At 44.4% G+C, this 16772-nt stretch overlaps 1 protein-coding gene across 3 annotated transcripts in view; it reads left to right on the forward strand.

Moving 5' to 3' along the window:
* SLC24A2 (solute carrier family 24 member 2) overlaps positions 1-16772 on the forward strand; it is a 202970-nt gene that overhangs the window by 152738 nt on the left and 33460 nt on the right. The window lies entirely within an intron of this gene.

Raw genomic sequence — 16772 nt, forward strand, 5'->3', positions numbered from 1 at the left:
GTTAGGTCTTATGCTGTTAGACCCAAGCAAACTGCTGAAAGCACCATGTAGACTTCCCGACTGGCTCAAGGATTCCTTCTGACATGACTTTCAGTCTCAGATTTTGGTTTACTTTCAGCTGAAAATGTACAGGTCTCACCATTTTCTTTAAAGAATGTATAGAAATTGTTTTCCCTGGTGGCAAAACGCAGGTATTTGATATTCCTATTGCTGTTTCCTTATGCTGCTTTTTGTTGTAAATATGCCCAATAGTTCTCTAATCTTCAGTATTCTACTTTTGTTCACCTACCTACCTATTTCTGCAGGTACTTTGCTATGTCATCTTGTTTACACATTTTTATAAAGTAGTCACTTAAACCACTGGAAATTTGTTTAAACTACAGCAAAGGAGGCTAAGATTAAAACTCAGGGAAAAACTCTCGAACAGTAATAGTAGGGCAATGGAACAAGCTGTCTAGGGAAGTTGTAGAATCTCCTTCATTGGAGGTTTTTACAGGAGGCTAGAGGCACATTTGCCTGGGGTGGTTTAAGAACAGTGATTCCTGCAACTGTGAAGGTGGGTGTACTATTTGACTCCTGAAGTCTTTGCCAGCTCTCTGATTCTATGGAATTTAAAGGATGTTACACACTATTAAAATACAAAAACATTCTTATTTTTACAGAAATATTAATATAGTTTGAACACGGGACCACTTTGAATGATTATAGATATTTTCCAGTAAAAAATATTTGTTGTGACCACAGTTGTCTATTTCTAGTCCTACATATGAAGGAGAAGATTTCTCTTGGGAGAGTGCTGCTACCTTGTATTTCCCTGAGTTCTGTTTCATTTTGATCATCTGAAATATGTCTTAGTGCAATTGTCATCGTTTGAACTGCTGTGTTTCTTTTAAATAAGATTACTAGGTTACCTCAGAAACAGCAACATGTTATTTGTGTTTTTCATTAAGGACCTTGTCTGCCATCACTGAAATCAAATGAGATTCTTTTAGTAAAGAGGCTAGAGTTGGAAGTCTTTTCACAAAATAAAAAATGATATGCAAAGCAGCAAGTTGATGAAAAGCAAAGTTCTTTTATTGGCTGCAGCATTCCTTACAGAAAATAGGAGAAGGATACATTAGTTTTTGTTTTGTTTCAGGCCTGTAGCCTGAAAACAGTCACCAATGCAAAGTAAGATACTGAAGGAATTCTCTAAGAATTCAAGATGCTCCTGTTTAATTTGCATAACAAGTAGTAGAGAGATCACAAGAGAGTATGCCCTAATAGGTGTTTTATGAGGCACAAGCCGTGACCAAATGCCTTTAACCCTCTCTATTATCTAGCCTCTTGGGATAGGAATGGAGTGTTAGGATCATAGTCCCACCTGAAGAGATGGAGAAACCCCTGGAAAAGCTGCTGCTTTATTATCTGGGCTGATTAGGCAGGGAAAAGTGGATGTTGAATGTTGCATTTGGGGGGAAAAAAAAAGATGCTGATAATATGTACACAGTCTCTATTGTGCTGAATTACCCAGACTGATGGATCGCCTAAAGATTCCTAGTCATCAAAACAAAATATTAAACATTCCTCTTAAGCAGAGTAGTTTGGTAACTCTCTTTCTAGAAAAGTTCTCAAAACACTGCTCAGGCATTACTTTATCAACCAATGCATTTTGTTTCTCTCCCCTACCTTGGGGATCTTCAAAAGAAGACTGAACAAGCAGCTAGCTGGGGTTGTCTTTCCTGCCCGGGGCAGGTGGTCGAACTTGATGACCTACAGAGGTCCCTTCCCACCCTAACATCTATGAATCTATTAATCTGAAGCAAAACCAAGGAAGTGATTCTTCTGCTTTACTCAGTATTGGTGAGACTGCAGCTGGAGTACTGCGTCCAGTTCTGGGTGCCACACTTCAACAAGGATGTGGAAGAGCTTCTGGAGGGGCTGGACGTGTTCAAGTCAGCAGGTCCAGATGCTCTCCACCCCAGGGTGTTGAGGGAGCTAGCTGGGGTTATTGCAGGGCCCTTGGCATGGCTTTACGAGCACTTGTGGTGCTCAGGCCAGGTGCCAGAAAACTGGAAGATAGCTAATGTGGTCCCCATCTTCAAAAAAGGGAAGAGGGAGGACCTGGGCAACTATAGGCCCGCCAGTCTTACCTCTATCCTTGGGAAACTCTTTGAGAAGATCCTCAAGGAGCACATCTGTGATGGGCCGGCTTCAGGAATGATGCTCAAGGGCAACCAGTACGGTTTCATTAGGGGCAGGTCATATCAGACCAACCTGATTGCCTTTTATGATTAGGTCACAAAGGCAATGGATGCAGGTGTCGCCATGGACGTTGTCTTTCTAGACTTCAGCAAGGCCTTTGACACCGTCTCCCACCCCATCCTCATTAAAAAACTAGGTGGCTGTGGCATTGATGCCTACACAGTCAGATGGATTGCAGATTGGCTCAAGGGTCGTACTCAGAGGGTAGTGGTGGACGGGTCATATTCAACCTGGGGGGAAGTGGGTAGCGGAGTCCCCCAGGGCTTGGTCCTTGGGTCTGCGGTGTTCAATTTCTTCATCAGCGATTTGGACGATGGGGTGAAATGCAACCTGTTTAAATTCGCTGATGATACCAAAATCTGGGGTGAGGTGAGCATGTTAGTAGGGAGGGAAAGATTGCAGCAAGATCTGGATAGGTTACAGGAGTGGGCTAACATAAACAGGATGCGTTTCCATACTGACAAGTGCAGGGTGCTGCACTTAGGCTGTAGAAACCAGCTTATAGAATGGGAAACTCCCTTCCTGAGAGCACGGAGACAGAAGGGGATCTTGGAGTCATTATTGACTCCAAGATGAACATGGGCCAACAATGCGGGGTCACGGTTGGCAGGGCTAACCGGACCTTGTCGTGCATCCACGGGTGCATCTCAAGTAGAGCCAGGGAGGTGATCCTCCCCCTCTATGCAATGTTGGTCAGGCCACAGCTGGAGTACTGCGTCCAGTTCTGTGCGCCCCATTTCAGGAGGGATGTGGACAACATTGAAAGGGTCCAGAGGAGGGCCACCCACATGATCTGGGGACAACAGGGCAGACCCTACATTGAAAGACTGCAAGACCTAAACCTGTTCAGCCTTCACAAGAGAAGGCTGAGGGGGGACCTGGTGACTGTCTATAAACTCACTAGGGGAGACCAGAAGGGTTTGGGGGAGACACTGTTTCCCCTAGTGCCCCTTGGCATGACAAGGAACAATGGACACAAATTATTGGAGAGTAGGTTTAGATTAGACATCCGCAAGAACTACTTCACAGTTAGGGCGGCTAGGAGCTGGAACCAACTCCCAACAGAAGTGGTGCTGGTTCCTACCCTGGGGATCTTTAAGAAGAGGCTTGATGCCTACCTGGCTGGACTCATTTGAGTTCAGTTTTTTCTCCTGCCCAGGCGGGGGGTCGGACTTGAAGATCTACAAGGTCCCTTCCGACCCTACTTCTATGATTCTATGAAAAGCTTGAGAGAGTCCAGAGAAGAGCCACCCATATGATCAGAGATTTGCAAGGCAAGCCATATGTGGAAAGCCTGAGGGACTTGGGCCTCTTCAAAAAGAGAAGGTTGAGAGGGAACTTGGTAGCAGCTTACCGCTACATGAGGGCATACATCAAGGGCTCAGCGAACAATTATTCATCAGGGCACCCTTGGGGAAAACTAGCAGTAATGGCCACAAAGTCCTAGAAGAGCATTTCAGGCTTAACACTAGGAAAAACTTCACAGTTAAGGTGTCCAGACTGTGGAATATACTCCCTCCAGAGCTGGTGCAATTACCTACCCTGGAAATCTTCAAGAGGAGACTGGATGGTCACCTCACCGGGGTCACCTGACCCCAATTGTCTTTCCTGCCTAGTGCAGGGAGTCTGGACCCAACGATCATGTGAGGTCCCTTCCAGCCCTTACAATCTATGAATAGTGAACCTTTAGCTTTTGGGATCATTTTTTCAGTGTCCACTTGGCACGTATTCTAAGAGTCTAAGTTCACCTCTGAGCCAAAATAAATGTCAAAGCTGTTTATAACACTAAACAAGAAGAAATGGGGGAGATGGAAACTCCAGGCAGGGATATTAATTATTTATTGGTTGATTTATTTATTTACAGTGTATTCCATTGACACAACTTCAGCTTTTACTGTCATGCTGTGGAATAGCTTGTTACAATGTGAATGAATAATACTTTTGTGGAGTACATGAAAACTCAAAATTTAGTCATTTTAGTAAAATTTAGTAATTGAGTAAAACTCAGTTCAGTAATTTCTTGAGCTGCATATAGATTCTTTCTCAGAAATTGCTCAGAAAAAACAGTAAAAGAAGATACTTGTATCTCTCAGAAATGTCCATATGCTGACATTTAATATTGTAATGAAGTTGCTTTGAAGCCTGCTCAAAAATATACAGGGCCAAGCAGCCTCATCATCCTGGGTAGAACGTTTTGATGGTTTAATTTAAAACAACCGTGGGATAAATAGATTAAATTATTACAAGTATACATTGCCAAGAAGACCTTTCTCCCTCCCCCCCCCCCCCCAGGTATTTAAAGCTTTCATTGAGGAGATGTTTGGAACTTACATGCTAGATTCAGCAGATATTCATATATACTCAAAATTTACTATGCTAGAACAGCAGTGAGATGCATTATTTATCCTAATTAAGAATAGAAGGGCTTGAAATGTAAAGAGTGTATGAGTGATTCTGCAGCCATAGTTCCATCAGATTAAAATAAAGGGTTTTATGAGCATTAGTGGCTAGGAGACCACTTGCACAGGCACGCAATAGTACGCCAATTGCATTGAGACAGTGGGCTTCACCTCCACAGCCCCTCTGATTTCCTACTCTATCTGGTTGTTGCTGCTACTGTAGCTGCTAACACCTCAAATCTCTGTTTCAACTATCTGCAAAAATATGTCAGGAGCACTGGTTGTCTTTGATTCTCATGCTGTTGGAAGATTTACCTGACTTACACAAGATCTAATGAAGATGAGGAAGGATGAGCAGGCTTCCTGAAGTGCCATGGCACTGCTAAGAAAGTAAGGCATACCACAGGAAAGTTAGTGTGGAGAAAAGTAAATGAAATATAAGAGAAGGACAGGAAGAGGGGAAGAACAAAGCAGGGTAACCTATAGGCAATAGAGAGTACGTTCAACTGTTACATTTAGATTGACCTAATCCCCTGAATGTGCAGACATGTGGGAAGGTTAAATCAGTTAAAAACTGTGGGTCCAATCTAAATTAGTTCACCTGAAGAGGTGAACTAATTTAGATCAGAAATATGTTCGCATTCACACATTCAGGCTATGGTCTTTGTATGCCCCCCCTTCAACTGAGCCATTTTTAGCCTACCAACCACCCCCTCATTACCTTGCTTTTAGCTCTGCCAACCGCCTCAAACTTGTCAATGCCCTCTGCAGACCCTCTAGCCCCTCCCAGTCTTTCTTACTCCACGTTACTTATACTACTTTCTGGCATAGCTCCCAGCACAGGCAAATGTCTGCACATGCTGCTCCTAATCTACAGTCATGCAGCTTAAAGTAAAGTGCATTATCATAGACTGGGTGTAGCACACATCTGTATATACCCAAAAGAGAGCAGGAGTTGGAGTTGCAAAAGTAAATGTGTAGTTTAAGGACAAAGAAAAACAACTGGCCCTCACAAAAGGTATAATTCTGTTCCCATTGCTATCAAAGGCAAAACTCCCACTCACTTCAGTGGGAGAAGGATTATATGGCAGTCCATATGCACTGCCAGATAAAGCACAGACAGTTCAAATTTGATATTCATGTTTTCCCACTGCCTACTAGGAGGTAAAGGTAAGAGCTTATGGGGGTGGTTAGAATGCTCTTGGTCCTGGGCATGACCTAAACCTGCACCCTGCCAGGGATGGGTGGTTTGGTGGGGCTCCTAGTGGTGTGGGAACCCCCAGGAAATGCCAGGCCTGTTACCACCCCAGTGAAAGGTGAGCTGGAGCGCCTTATAACCCCAGCTCCTACCACCAGGTGGGTAACCCCATAGTAGGGCCAAAAAGGCAAACCCATGTGAAAGGGTGGACTAGATGCTCAAGAAGCCTGACTTTGAGGCACCCTTGACTTGTCAGTGCTGGGGCCAGGACCCAAGGTCAAAAGGGCCAGGGGCCCACCTTGAGGGACGCCCAGAGCTGAGGACCTGGGGTTCTGACTGGCTTTGGAGGTGAGGCCAGGGCTTGTGTGGCCAAAGGTCCCGGGGGGCCACACCCAAGAGGGCAAAGAGTGCAGGGAGCTAGGCAGCCCAGAATGAGGAGTAGGCTGCCTGATTGGAAGGATTCAGTTGGAGTGCAGACTGAAGGATTATGGGGCCCAGTATGGGGCTGGTGAGGCTAAGAACTGTGATGCCATCTACAAGGCATGAGCTGCAGTGTAGGGGAGGTCAGGGCCACACATAGCACCCCCTGGCATCAGGGCTAGGGATGAGCAGCTTCCTTCTCTGCCCCAAGACAGACACAGTCCCACAAGCACCCATGACATGAGTTTTGCCTGTCAGCAGCCAGAGTTGCAGGGCCCCAGAACCCCTGCACCGATCTCCTTGAAAGCTGGCAGGCTTCATGGCCTCAGCAGGGGCTAGCAGGCCTGCAGCTTTCACCCTGCTGCACCTTAACACGCACAGTCACCCAAGTCATGAGCTTTGCTTGTCCGCAGCTTGAAGTACAGTTTCCCCCAAACCGCTGCAACTATCTCCTTGAAACTCAGCAGGCTCTGTGGCCTCAGCAGGGGCTAGCATGCCTATAGTTTTGACCCCACTGTGCCTTAACACATACACGTGATATGAGTTTTGCTTTCAAGACTTTGGGGAGCAGTTTCCCTAAACCCCCTGCACCCATCTCCATGAAACTTAGCAAGCTTTGTGGCCTCAGCAGGGCATATCATGCCTGCAGTTTTGACCTCACTGTGGCTGAACACATACACGTGACACAAGTTTTGCTTTCATGAACTTGGGTTTCAGTTTCCCCAAACCCCCTGCACCCATCTCCTTGAAGCTTGACAGGCTTCATGCCCTCAGAAGGAGCTACCATTCCTGCAAGTTTCATCCAAATCAGGCCAGCAATGACAAAGTTATAGGCTGTTTCAACCTTCCCCTTTATAGCCTATGGGCAAAACAGTGTCAAAATGACAAAACATTTCAACTCACCTCATTTTGTTTCGAGGATGTTTCAATGATATCGGTTTCATTTCAATTTTGCTGTTTGACCTCAAAACAAGTCAAAACAGTGTCGAAACAAAACTGGCAGCAAAATTTCACACAGCCCTACTGAATATTCTCACCTAATATGACCTGGTCTCTAGGCCTCTAACCATGTGCGTGGCCCTCCTTTGGACTCTCTTGAGCTTCTTCACATCCTTCCTGAAGCACGGTGCCCAGAACTGGACACAGAACTCCTGCTGTGGTCTCACCAAGACCAAGTAGAGAGAGAGGATAACATCCTTAGCCTTGCTTGAGATGCCTCGGTGGATGCATGCCACTGTTTGATTAGCTCTGACAGCTATGGCATCTCATTGGTGGCTCATGTTGATTTTGTTGTCTATCATGACACCCAGGTCTTGTTCAGTTGTGGTGCTTGCAAGCGTAGCACTGCCAACCCTTTAAGTGTGTTGTGGATTATTTTTCCCCAGATGGAGCACTTTACATTTCTCTGTATTAAATGATGAGGTCTGTGTGCCTGGATTATGAATCTTCAAGTTGTGAGCAGGAAATTAATTCTCCATATTGTGTATATGGTTCCATATCTCCTTTCTGTATTACCCACTTTGAGACTATACAACATCAGGTTTCTGACAATTTTACCTTTCACTGGTCCACACTAGGTTAACTGTATCTAAAGTCTCTAGGTTGCAAACATCATATCATTATGACATTCTGCATTTTCTGTAAACTTGCCAGAAGTTGGGTGCATCCAAAATCAAAATATCAATATTATACTTGTCTCTATTGTAGGCCTGGGACAATGTGTGTAAATAGATTTCATAGACATTGGGGCTGGAAGAGACCTTGCAAGATCATCTGGTCCAGCCCCTTGCCCCAGGGGCAGGAAGTCTTCTGGGGTCAAATGATCCCAGCAAGATAGGCATCCAGGTGTGTCTTAAAGATGTCCAGGGTAGGTACTTGCACCATTTCTGGGGTGAGTCTATTCCAGATTCTGGGGACTTGGATGGTAAAGAAATTTTCTCTTATGGTGAGCTTAAAATGGTCTTCCTGGAGTTTGTGACTATTAGACCTTGTCTTCCCTTGGGGTGCCCTGCTGAACAGATGTTTTCCCAGTTGTTGGTGTACACCCCTTATATACTTAGGCTGCCACCAAATCCCACGAGAGCCTTTGCTTTTCCAGGCTGAAGAGTCCCATGCCTCTCAGCCTTTCCTCATAAGACTTGTTTTCTTGTTCTCTGATCATGCCTGTGGCTCTCCTCTGGACTCTCTCAAGCTTCTCCACGTCCTTCCTAAAGTGTAGAGTCCAGAACTGAATACAGTATGCCAGCACTCCTTATCAAGGCCAAATACAGCAGGAGAATGACATCCTGGTTCTTGCTTGAGATGCATTACTAGAGCCACCAGGCTATTGTTTGCTTTGCCAGTTGCGGCATTGCATTGGTGGCTCACGTTCATCTTCTGGTCAATCCTGACCCCCAAGTCTCTTTCGGTCATGGTGTTAGCAAGTGTAGCACTGCTGAGCCTATAGCTATGATGTGGATTCTTTTTTCCGAGGTGGAGCACCTTTCATTTCTCAGTGTTGAATGCCATCAGGTTTTGATCCGCTCACTTTGTGAGCCTGTCCAGGTTGACCTGTATTGCCAGCCTGTCCACTAATGTGACCACACTTCCCCATAATTTGGTGTCATCAGTGAATTTAGCCAGTCTGTGTCTGATATTTGAATTCAGATTGTTTGTAAATATGTTAAAAAGTACTGGTCCAAGTACAGACCCTTGGGGCATACCACTGGTCACCACCTGCCATGTTGACATGGTTCCATTGACTATCAATATCTGGGTCTGACCACAGAGCCAGTTCTTGAGCCATTGGACTGTAAGATTGGCATGGCTGGAGTTCCCCAATTTAACCATGAGGACTTCATGGGAGACCAAGTCAAAGGCTTTTTTGAAGTCCAAATACATTACATCAACCTCTTCTTTGTCCACATGATGCATTACCTGGTCAAAGAAGGAAATGAGGTTGGTCAGGCAGGACCTACCCACAACAAAGCCATGTTGGCTATCTTTCAAAATATTGCATTCCGTTAGCCTGTTGCTAATGGTTTCTTTGAATTTTTTTCTAATATCTTTCCAGAGATTTAGGTCAAACTGATTGGCTTGTAGTTTCCTGGATCTTCCTTCCTCCCTTACTTAAAGATGGGCACCACATTGGTCCTGTTCTAATCCTCAGGAAGCTCACCCAAGTGCCACGAGTTCTCAAATATCCTCACCATTGGCCGAGCTATGATGTCAACCAGTTCTTTTAGCACTCTTGGGTGCATTCCGTCCAGGCCAGGTGATCTCCCGAGGTCCCTTCCAGCCCTAATGTCTATGAAATCTATGAAATTTGTGGATGTCCGGCCTCTCAAAGTGTTCCCTCACGAGATCTTCACCAATGATGGGTGTGTGTTCTCCCATAACCTGGCAATCCTGCTTTTTGTTTGGCAGGGCACCCTTGGGCTAGTGGAAGACCAATGCAAAGTAATCATTGAGGAGATTTGTTTTTTCCTGGGTGTCAGTTGTCAGCTGCCCATTTGGTTTAGCAAGGGTCCCATGTTGCCGTTGTTTTTCTTCTGACTACTCATATATCTGAAAAATGACTTTTTGTTGCCCTTGATTCCTGTAGCCAATATGAGTTTGGTTTTAGCCTTGGCTTCTTCCTAGTTTGCTCCTTACAGGTGCAGGCCAGTGCTGAGTAATCCTTCTTGGTGATGTTACCTGACTTCCAACCCTTGTAGGTTCTTCAGGTACAGGAAGTCTATAAGTCCTCTATTTAGCCATGTAGGCCCATTCCTTTTGCTACCTTTCCTGTGGGCTGGGATGGACTTCCCTTGTGCTTCAAGGGTTGACCACCTTAAGGAGCAACCACTCCTTGTGGACTCTACTTTCTGTTTAGATCCTGGTTTCTCAGGGCCTTGGCAACCAGCCTCCTGAGCTTATGAAAGTCAGCTTTCCTAAAATCAAGGATTTCTGCATTGCTGACTGATTTGTCAGTTTTGTGATGGATAGAGAAAGTGATCAATTCATGATCGCTGTCTCCCAGCTTGCCTTCAATTCTCAGGTCACCCACTAGATCAGGGGCAGGCAATTATTTTGAGAGGAGGGCCGCTTATTGAGTTTTGGCAAGCCATCGAGGGCTGCATGACAGGCAGTCAGGGGCAGATAAATATTATTTTTTTAAAATTTTTGTAGGGTCCCCATGGGCCAGATAGAATGACCTGACAGGCTTCATCCAGGTCATGGGCCGCATTTTGCCCACCCCTGCACTAGATCATCATCTTTGGCCAATACCAGATCCAGGCACACCTTACCTCTTGTTGGCCCATAGAGTTCATCAGTGTAAGTGAAAAAGCTACTTGACCAATCAGATTTGGCAGAGTCCTTCTCCCATGAGATGTCAGGGTAGTTGAAGTCACCCATGACAACCGTGCACCAAGAGTGTGCAGCCTCTGCCAGTTCCCTTGCAAATATGTAACCCTCTTGGTTAGGAGGTCTGTAGTAGACTCCTACCAATATATCCCCTTCACTGTGTTCCCCCCTTCCCCCCCGTAATCTAACCCAAAGTGTCTCAAGATGCCAAACTCCATTTGTAGGGAAGTGTACTGCTCCTTTACATACAGAGCTACACCCCCACCCTTTCTAGCAAGACAATCCCTCCTGTACAAGGTATAGCCATCTAAACCTGTGGTCCTATAGGTAGAGTCACACCAGGTTTCTGTTATTACTATGAGATCACATTGATTTTTATTTAGCAGGAGGACCAGGTCCTCCTGTTTTGTTCCCCAGGCTCCTAGCATTTGTATACAGGCAGGTAAACCTGCCATTGGAGGTCCTGGGGTTCCCAGCACTCCTAAAAGAGTCCCATCCCTGGGCTGGGGTACGAGTGAATTGGAGTGTGCCTTGTGCTTCATGACTTACTGATTCTGCAGTTGTTGCTAGGTAGGCTTGCACTGGTGGTTGTCCGCCCATCCCCTGGTGAACTTAGTTTAAAACCCTGTTTAAAACCGTTGGCAGGCCCTAAACTCTTTCCTCTTATTTTCAAACAACTTCTTTTGTTTGTAACTGTGACCATCAAAGCCCTCTGTCTTTATTTTTAACTATTTTTTAACTTTGTAAGCTTGTGAAATAAATTAAGCTTCAATTTAAGAAAAGAAAATCACCCTCACTCCCCTGTGCTGCTTCTTCCTTCTCCTCCCCTTCTTTATAGGTTTTTCTGGCTTGTTTTTATTTTTTCAGTTTGTTTTTCTTTTTCTGGATACAGGGTGTTTTTCCTTGGGTCTGATTTCTTCTCCCTTCCTTCCTTGGTTTCACCGTGTTATTCTGTCCAGCTGAAATTCATCGCTAGACAGAGTACAAACACACAAGGCCTATGAATTACTTATACAAGACTTTGTGCTCCTGGATGAATTTTAGTCTGTCTTCTTCCTTCTCATTAATCTTTCCCTTCTCTGTATAGGGTATCTGGCCCTTCCTTTTCCCCCCTACCCTCCCCCAACATATCAGTGGATATCTACCTCCTAACACCACCCTTGTCTGGTGGAGGATCTAAATTCTGTTGTTGCTCTTGATGGCCCAACATTCTAATCCACAGAAGAGAAGCTCAGATCTCTTTTTACTTTTGTCACTGTTTGCAGATGTCTTAAGGAGCCTCTGAGAAAATGTCCCCTATAGACCCAACTCCAATCCAAGGCAACTATATTCCTCTTGGGTCCAATCCAGAAGTCAAAGGAAAGATCCTCTCTGATGGTAATAGGTATTGGATGAGCCTTCTCAGGAGAGAGCCATCAAACAAAATCCTCTGGGGTTATTTTTCCCTCCAGTTCTATCTGTAGTATATTTCTTTATTGTCCTGGCCTATCTTCCCCCTTGCAATGTGTTCCAGCCTCCTGTGTAATTTTCTATATATTGTATTTTTCCTGTTGACCTTTAACAGGAGGAAAAAATGCTGTTATGTAATGCATGCTGTGTATTTATAGCTTGATACAGAGCATGTTTGACAAAATTAAAAGAAGCCTGGAAGGACATTGCTGGTATCTCATTAAATATTTTATAGGTTGCCATGCAAAGAAATGATCCTTCTGAAAGGTAGTTTCCCCCCACCTCCCCTTCTTAAGAAGCATTTGATTAAGCAGGTTCACCCATAATCATTGTAACTTGTGGATTACCTAAAAATAACATCCAATTTCAAGTTAACACCTTCTCCCCTTACCTCCCACACATATACACCGTATCACCAGTTTCCATGGAAACCTAATTGGAAAACTTATATATGCCAACCATGTCAAAGACAACTTTTCATGACAAGAAATTCACCTTGGATGCAATAAGAAAACACTGCTAAGCCTACACTGTTTTCAATGCGCTTGCTAAACAGCTTACTTGAGCAACCATGATAAAGTTTTTTCTTCATGAAAGAGCAGCACATGGTTAGTGAATTTTAGGACAAACCCTCTGTCTGAGACATTCCTACTGAGGAATGCACACCACTTTCCATCAAACTAGTATCTAAACAGAGCTGTTCTCAGATACTAGGTGCATTTACTGGATGATTTTAGGTGTTTCTGTTTTGGAGAGAAGGGGATAGGGGAGAGTTATTGCACTTAGTTGAAGGGCAATAATATGTGCCAAAGAGCCTGGTATTTTTCTTTTGATTAAGAATACATTTTTGATGCTTAAAGATCTTCTCCTCTGGTGTTGAGCAACCATGTTAAGCTTTAACAGAATTGTAAGGGACTCTTGTCAACTTATCTCAGTGTAATTCATCAATAGTTACAGGGGTGTAGGTTGTAGCTGTCTAAGGACATAGGCAGACAAGGTTCTTTGGGTAAATCTGATATCTTTTATTACACCAACTAAATAGCTGGAAAAAATGTTCTTAGCAAGCTTTCATGTTTGAAAACCCTTCATCAGGCTGAGGAACCATCTGCAAGCAAGCCCTGCTGGGAGCAGCCAGGGTTCCATCACTGGCAGGAGCTACCCAGAGCCAGGGCTGGTCATGGTGCGTTGAGTAAAATGGCCTTAAGTGCCATGCTCGGCATGCGTGCCGGGGGTTGCCAACCCCTGATCTAGTACCTCATAATCTTGAATATATTTTCTTCACAGCACTCCTGAGAGGTAAAGCAGTGCAAATACCCTGCATTTTGTGATGGAAGAACTAAGGCACTGGATGGATTAGTCACTTGCCCAAAGTCACCCAGGAAGCCTGTAGTGGGGCAGGGACTAGGTTCCAGGTCTCTCAGTACCCTAACCACTGGCTCACACTTTCTCTCTGCCTACATAATGGCATAAAATAATCAGAGATTTTTCATTACAAAGAATAATTTCAGTCTTTATTGAACAATTAGATTTAAATTTGACATGTGAAATCCTGAGGACATCCTACTTTCATATTAAGTCTCTCACTAAGATAGGTAAGATTGAAGGGACAGGATATTCAGGTCCAGAAATGAATAAGGTTTTTTTTTTTTGCAATACTAGAAAAAAGGTCACTGATGTTTATACCTTTACACAACATCTGTATTTAGCATTATCAAATGGCACTGCCCTCCAGTTTCACTTTCCACAGGAGACCTATTGCTAATCCTGTGCTGATGATCTGTACCAGGAATCAATGGGAAGTAGGCATGCAAACAATAGGACAACGTATAATCCAAACCCTTATGTCATTTGGGCCAATGAAATCAGCTACAAAATGTTGTATGTTAAATTCATTAGAGATATTTATTATGTGATGCGATCACTTTATTGTGAGCAAGTAATAAACACTTAGCCATCAGTGCTACTGAGTAGGTATTTTCTTTTTTCATGTTTTTCTACATCTGAATCAAAATGCAGTTTCCAGATGCTGTCCTAGTCAAACAACTGCTTTTACAGTGGAATATATTTTACCATAAGCAACAAAACAGGCAGTTATTTTCTTCTGTTTGCTAGAAACAGTGACTGGTAACTGGCAGATGGGTATCGGTATGATCTGTTGGTTATAAACAAAAGAGTTATTGATGAAATGTCACCATCTGTTGGCATTGTTTACATAATGTGAGTCACACAATTGCTTCTTTTTCTGTATAAGTTTTCTTAGGTTTGTGGCCTCAGTAGTAGTGCATGAACTAATGGAAGATTTTTTTTTTAAGGAATTACAAAGAATGTATCAAATAGACATCCTTGGGTGAAATACTTTCTTTCCACTTCAGTAACTATCACAGCATATTTTCCACTTGTTGTCATACAAGAGCTGAAGTGGAGAAATAGGATTATGGCTATGTATCAGTAGATTGTCTTGAAAGAGAGTGTTACAAGTCTGTTTATTATAGTAAAAGATGTTTTTGGACTGTGTCCTATTTCCTTGGCTTTCATTTTCCTGCATTAGGGAAATACGTTTGATTTTTGTTTAAATTGCAATAACATCCCACTGACAATTCAAAATGTAAAAGGAGCACTTATCTGTTTGCTTCTTCTTAAGTTGTAGTAGTAGTCAGTTTTCCTTTTTTTTCTATTTCAGTAGCACCAGGAAGATCAATCAATGATCAGAGCTTCATAGGACTCAGAACTGCAAAAGTACAAATCAATGATCCCTGGCTCCAAAAAGCTAGAGTATGAAAATAAGAGAAAAAAGGGGTGAGTGCAAGGGACAGAAAAAAAGGAAGTGCAGGGGAAGGAGGAGATTATGATTAGTATAGTAAGTAAACATCAAAGGTTGCCTTTACATGCTAAACTTAAGAACATTTATCAGTATTACTACAGAATGCTAACATGATTTCTCAGTAACAATCAAAATAACTTGGCACACTACAGTACATAGAACTAGTGTGCACAGAGGTCTTCAGATCATCTTTATAGTTAGCTGGACACTATTTTCTTAACTGACAAATTAGAAATCATGTAGGCAGTCAGTATGGAAAGAAACAATAGTCATACATGTTAATGGTCATCAGGAGTAGTAAAAATGAGCTCTGTTGACTAAATTCAGGCATTTACAGCCATTTGTCATGAATTTTGCACTTAACTATGATATCTGCAAAATCTCTGTTCAAAGCCTACAGTCATTCAGGCTAAGTACAGACATTCAAATAGCCCCTGATGGAAGCACTCGAACTTACTGTGCTTTACTCAAAATGCTATAAGTTAGAGCAGGAGCCAAATGAACAGACATTCACTATTTGGGGTAGGGGGGAAGGGGTGCTTACAGTCTGCCCACACTGGCAGCTAGGGGCACTCCTGCATACCTCCCTAGAGGCTGCTAGAGCAACCCCTCTCCCTAGCCCCACCACCCAGCCAGCGGGCAACTGTTAGCAGTGGCTGGGGAGAAGTGGGTGGGAATGGACCCCCCTCCCTCCCCACAGTAAGGGTCCTTGCACAGCTTGCTGGCTGGGTCTGGCGGGGTGGGGGGGCAGACCAGGTGCACACTGGGGGCTCCTTCTGCCCCCCTTCCCACCACCTCTTGACAGCTGCAGCACGGCACAGCCTGGTCAGGGCTGCTGCAGAGTGAAGAGACTCTGGAGCTCTTCCCTGCAGCAGCTCCAGCCAGGCAGCAACACACTACCGTCAGGTCAGGGCTGCTGTGGTGGGGAGAAACGCCACAGCCTTTCCCCAACAGCTCCCCCACCTGGGGTGGTTGCAGGGATAGAAACCCCACCCTTTCCCTCCAACCCTCCCTGGCCAGGCTTCACAAGGAGCTGGGACCAGAGGCTGCCAGTGACTTGGGCCAGTAACAGCCTTGGGGCACAGCCAGAGCACAGAAGCTGTGCCCCAAGGCTAAAGCAGCTCTGTCCAGAGCTGCCTAGGATGTCAGTGATCATTTTTTAAGTTAACCCTCAAATGTATCTTGCACAGGCATTCAATAATTGTTCTAACATAAAGGTTTATTACAGGGAAATGGAGGTAACAGTCCAACAAAAAGCCCAACCCCACTGCCTATGCAGGGTCCCAGGTACAACAGACAGAGCCTAGGACTGTGGCCTGCAAGCCCTGCCCTCACAGTCTAAAAAAGCAGAAACAGCTAGTTCAACAACAGCCCGCTCAGACCTTTGCTGGTACCCCGGGAAGGGGCAAACAGTATCACAGTGTGAGAACTAAATGGATGCCCTCAACACTGTAGAGCACCCCGTGGATGGCCTGACATGCCTGGAAGGTGGGTGCTGTCCACTGGAGGACCACATGTTTAAATTCCAGCATCAGGCATCCCTGGAACAAAAAGTGAAAGTCTCAGGGCATCATCAGAACCAGCTCCGGCAAGCTGGTTCCTGCGGATCTTGAGGATGGCCATCTTAGCTTGACCAAGCAAAAAAACTGGCCAGGCAGAGCTGTTAGATTGCTCTAACATAAAGTGTTTTAGGTTAGTCCACATTGATCCAGGGTTAACTTAAAGTTAACCACCATTTTTAAAGTGCTCTGTGTGCCATGAACATCTGTCCTGTTATGGCTATAAAGTGCTTTCTATGCACTTAAAGCACATTAAGTGTAATGTCAGTCCCCAACCTCAGTGTTGTGCACTTGCTTTATGGGTTCTTTGTATTTTTGTCCAAATGAGAGCTTAAAATTGTTTGTCACATAAATCT

The sequence above is a fragment of the Crocodylus siamensis genome, chromosome 3 (genome assembly GCF_052110815.1).
Source record: "Crocodylus siamensis isolate JL-2025a chromosome 3, ASM5211081v1, whole genome shotgun sequence".
Taxonomy (NCBI): domain Eukaryota; kingdom Metazoa; phylum Chordata; order Crocodylia; family Crocodylidae; genus Crocodylus; species Crocodylus siamensis.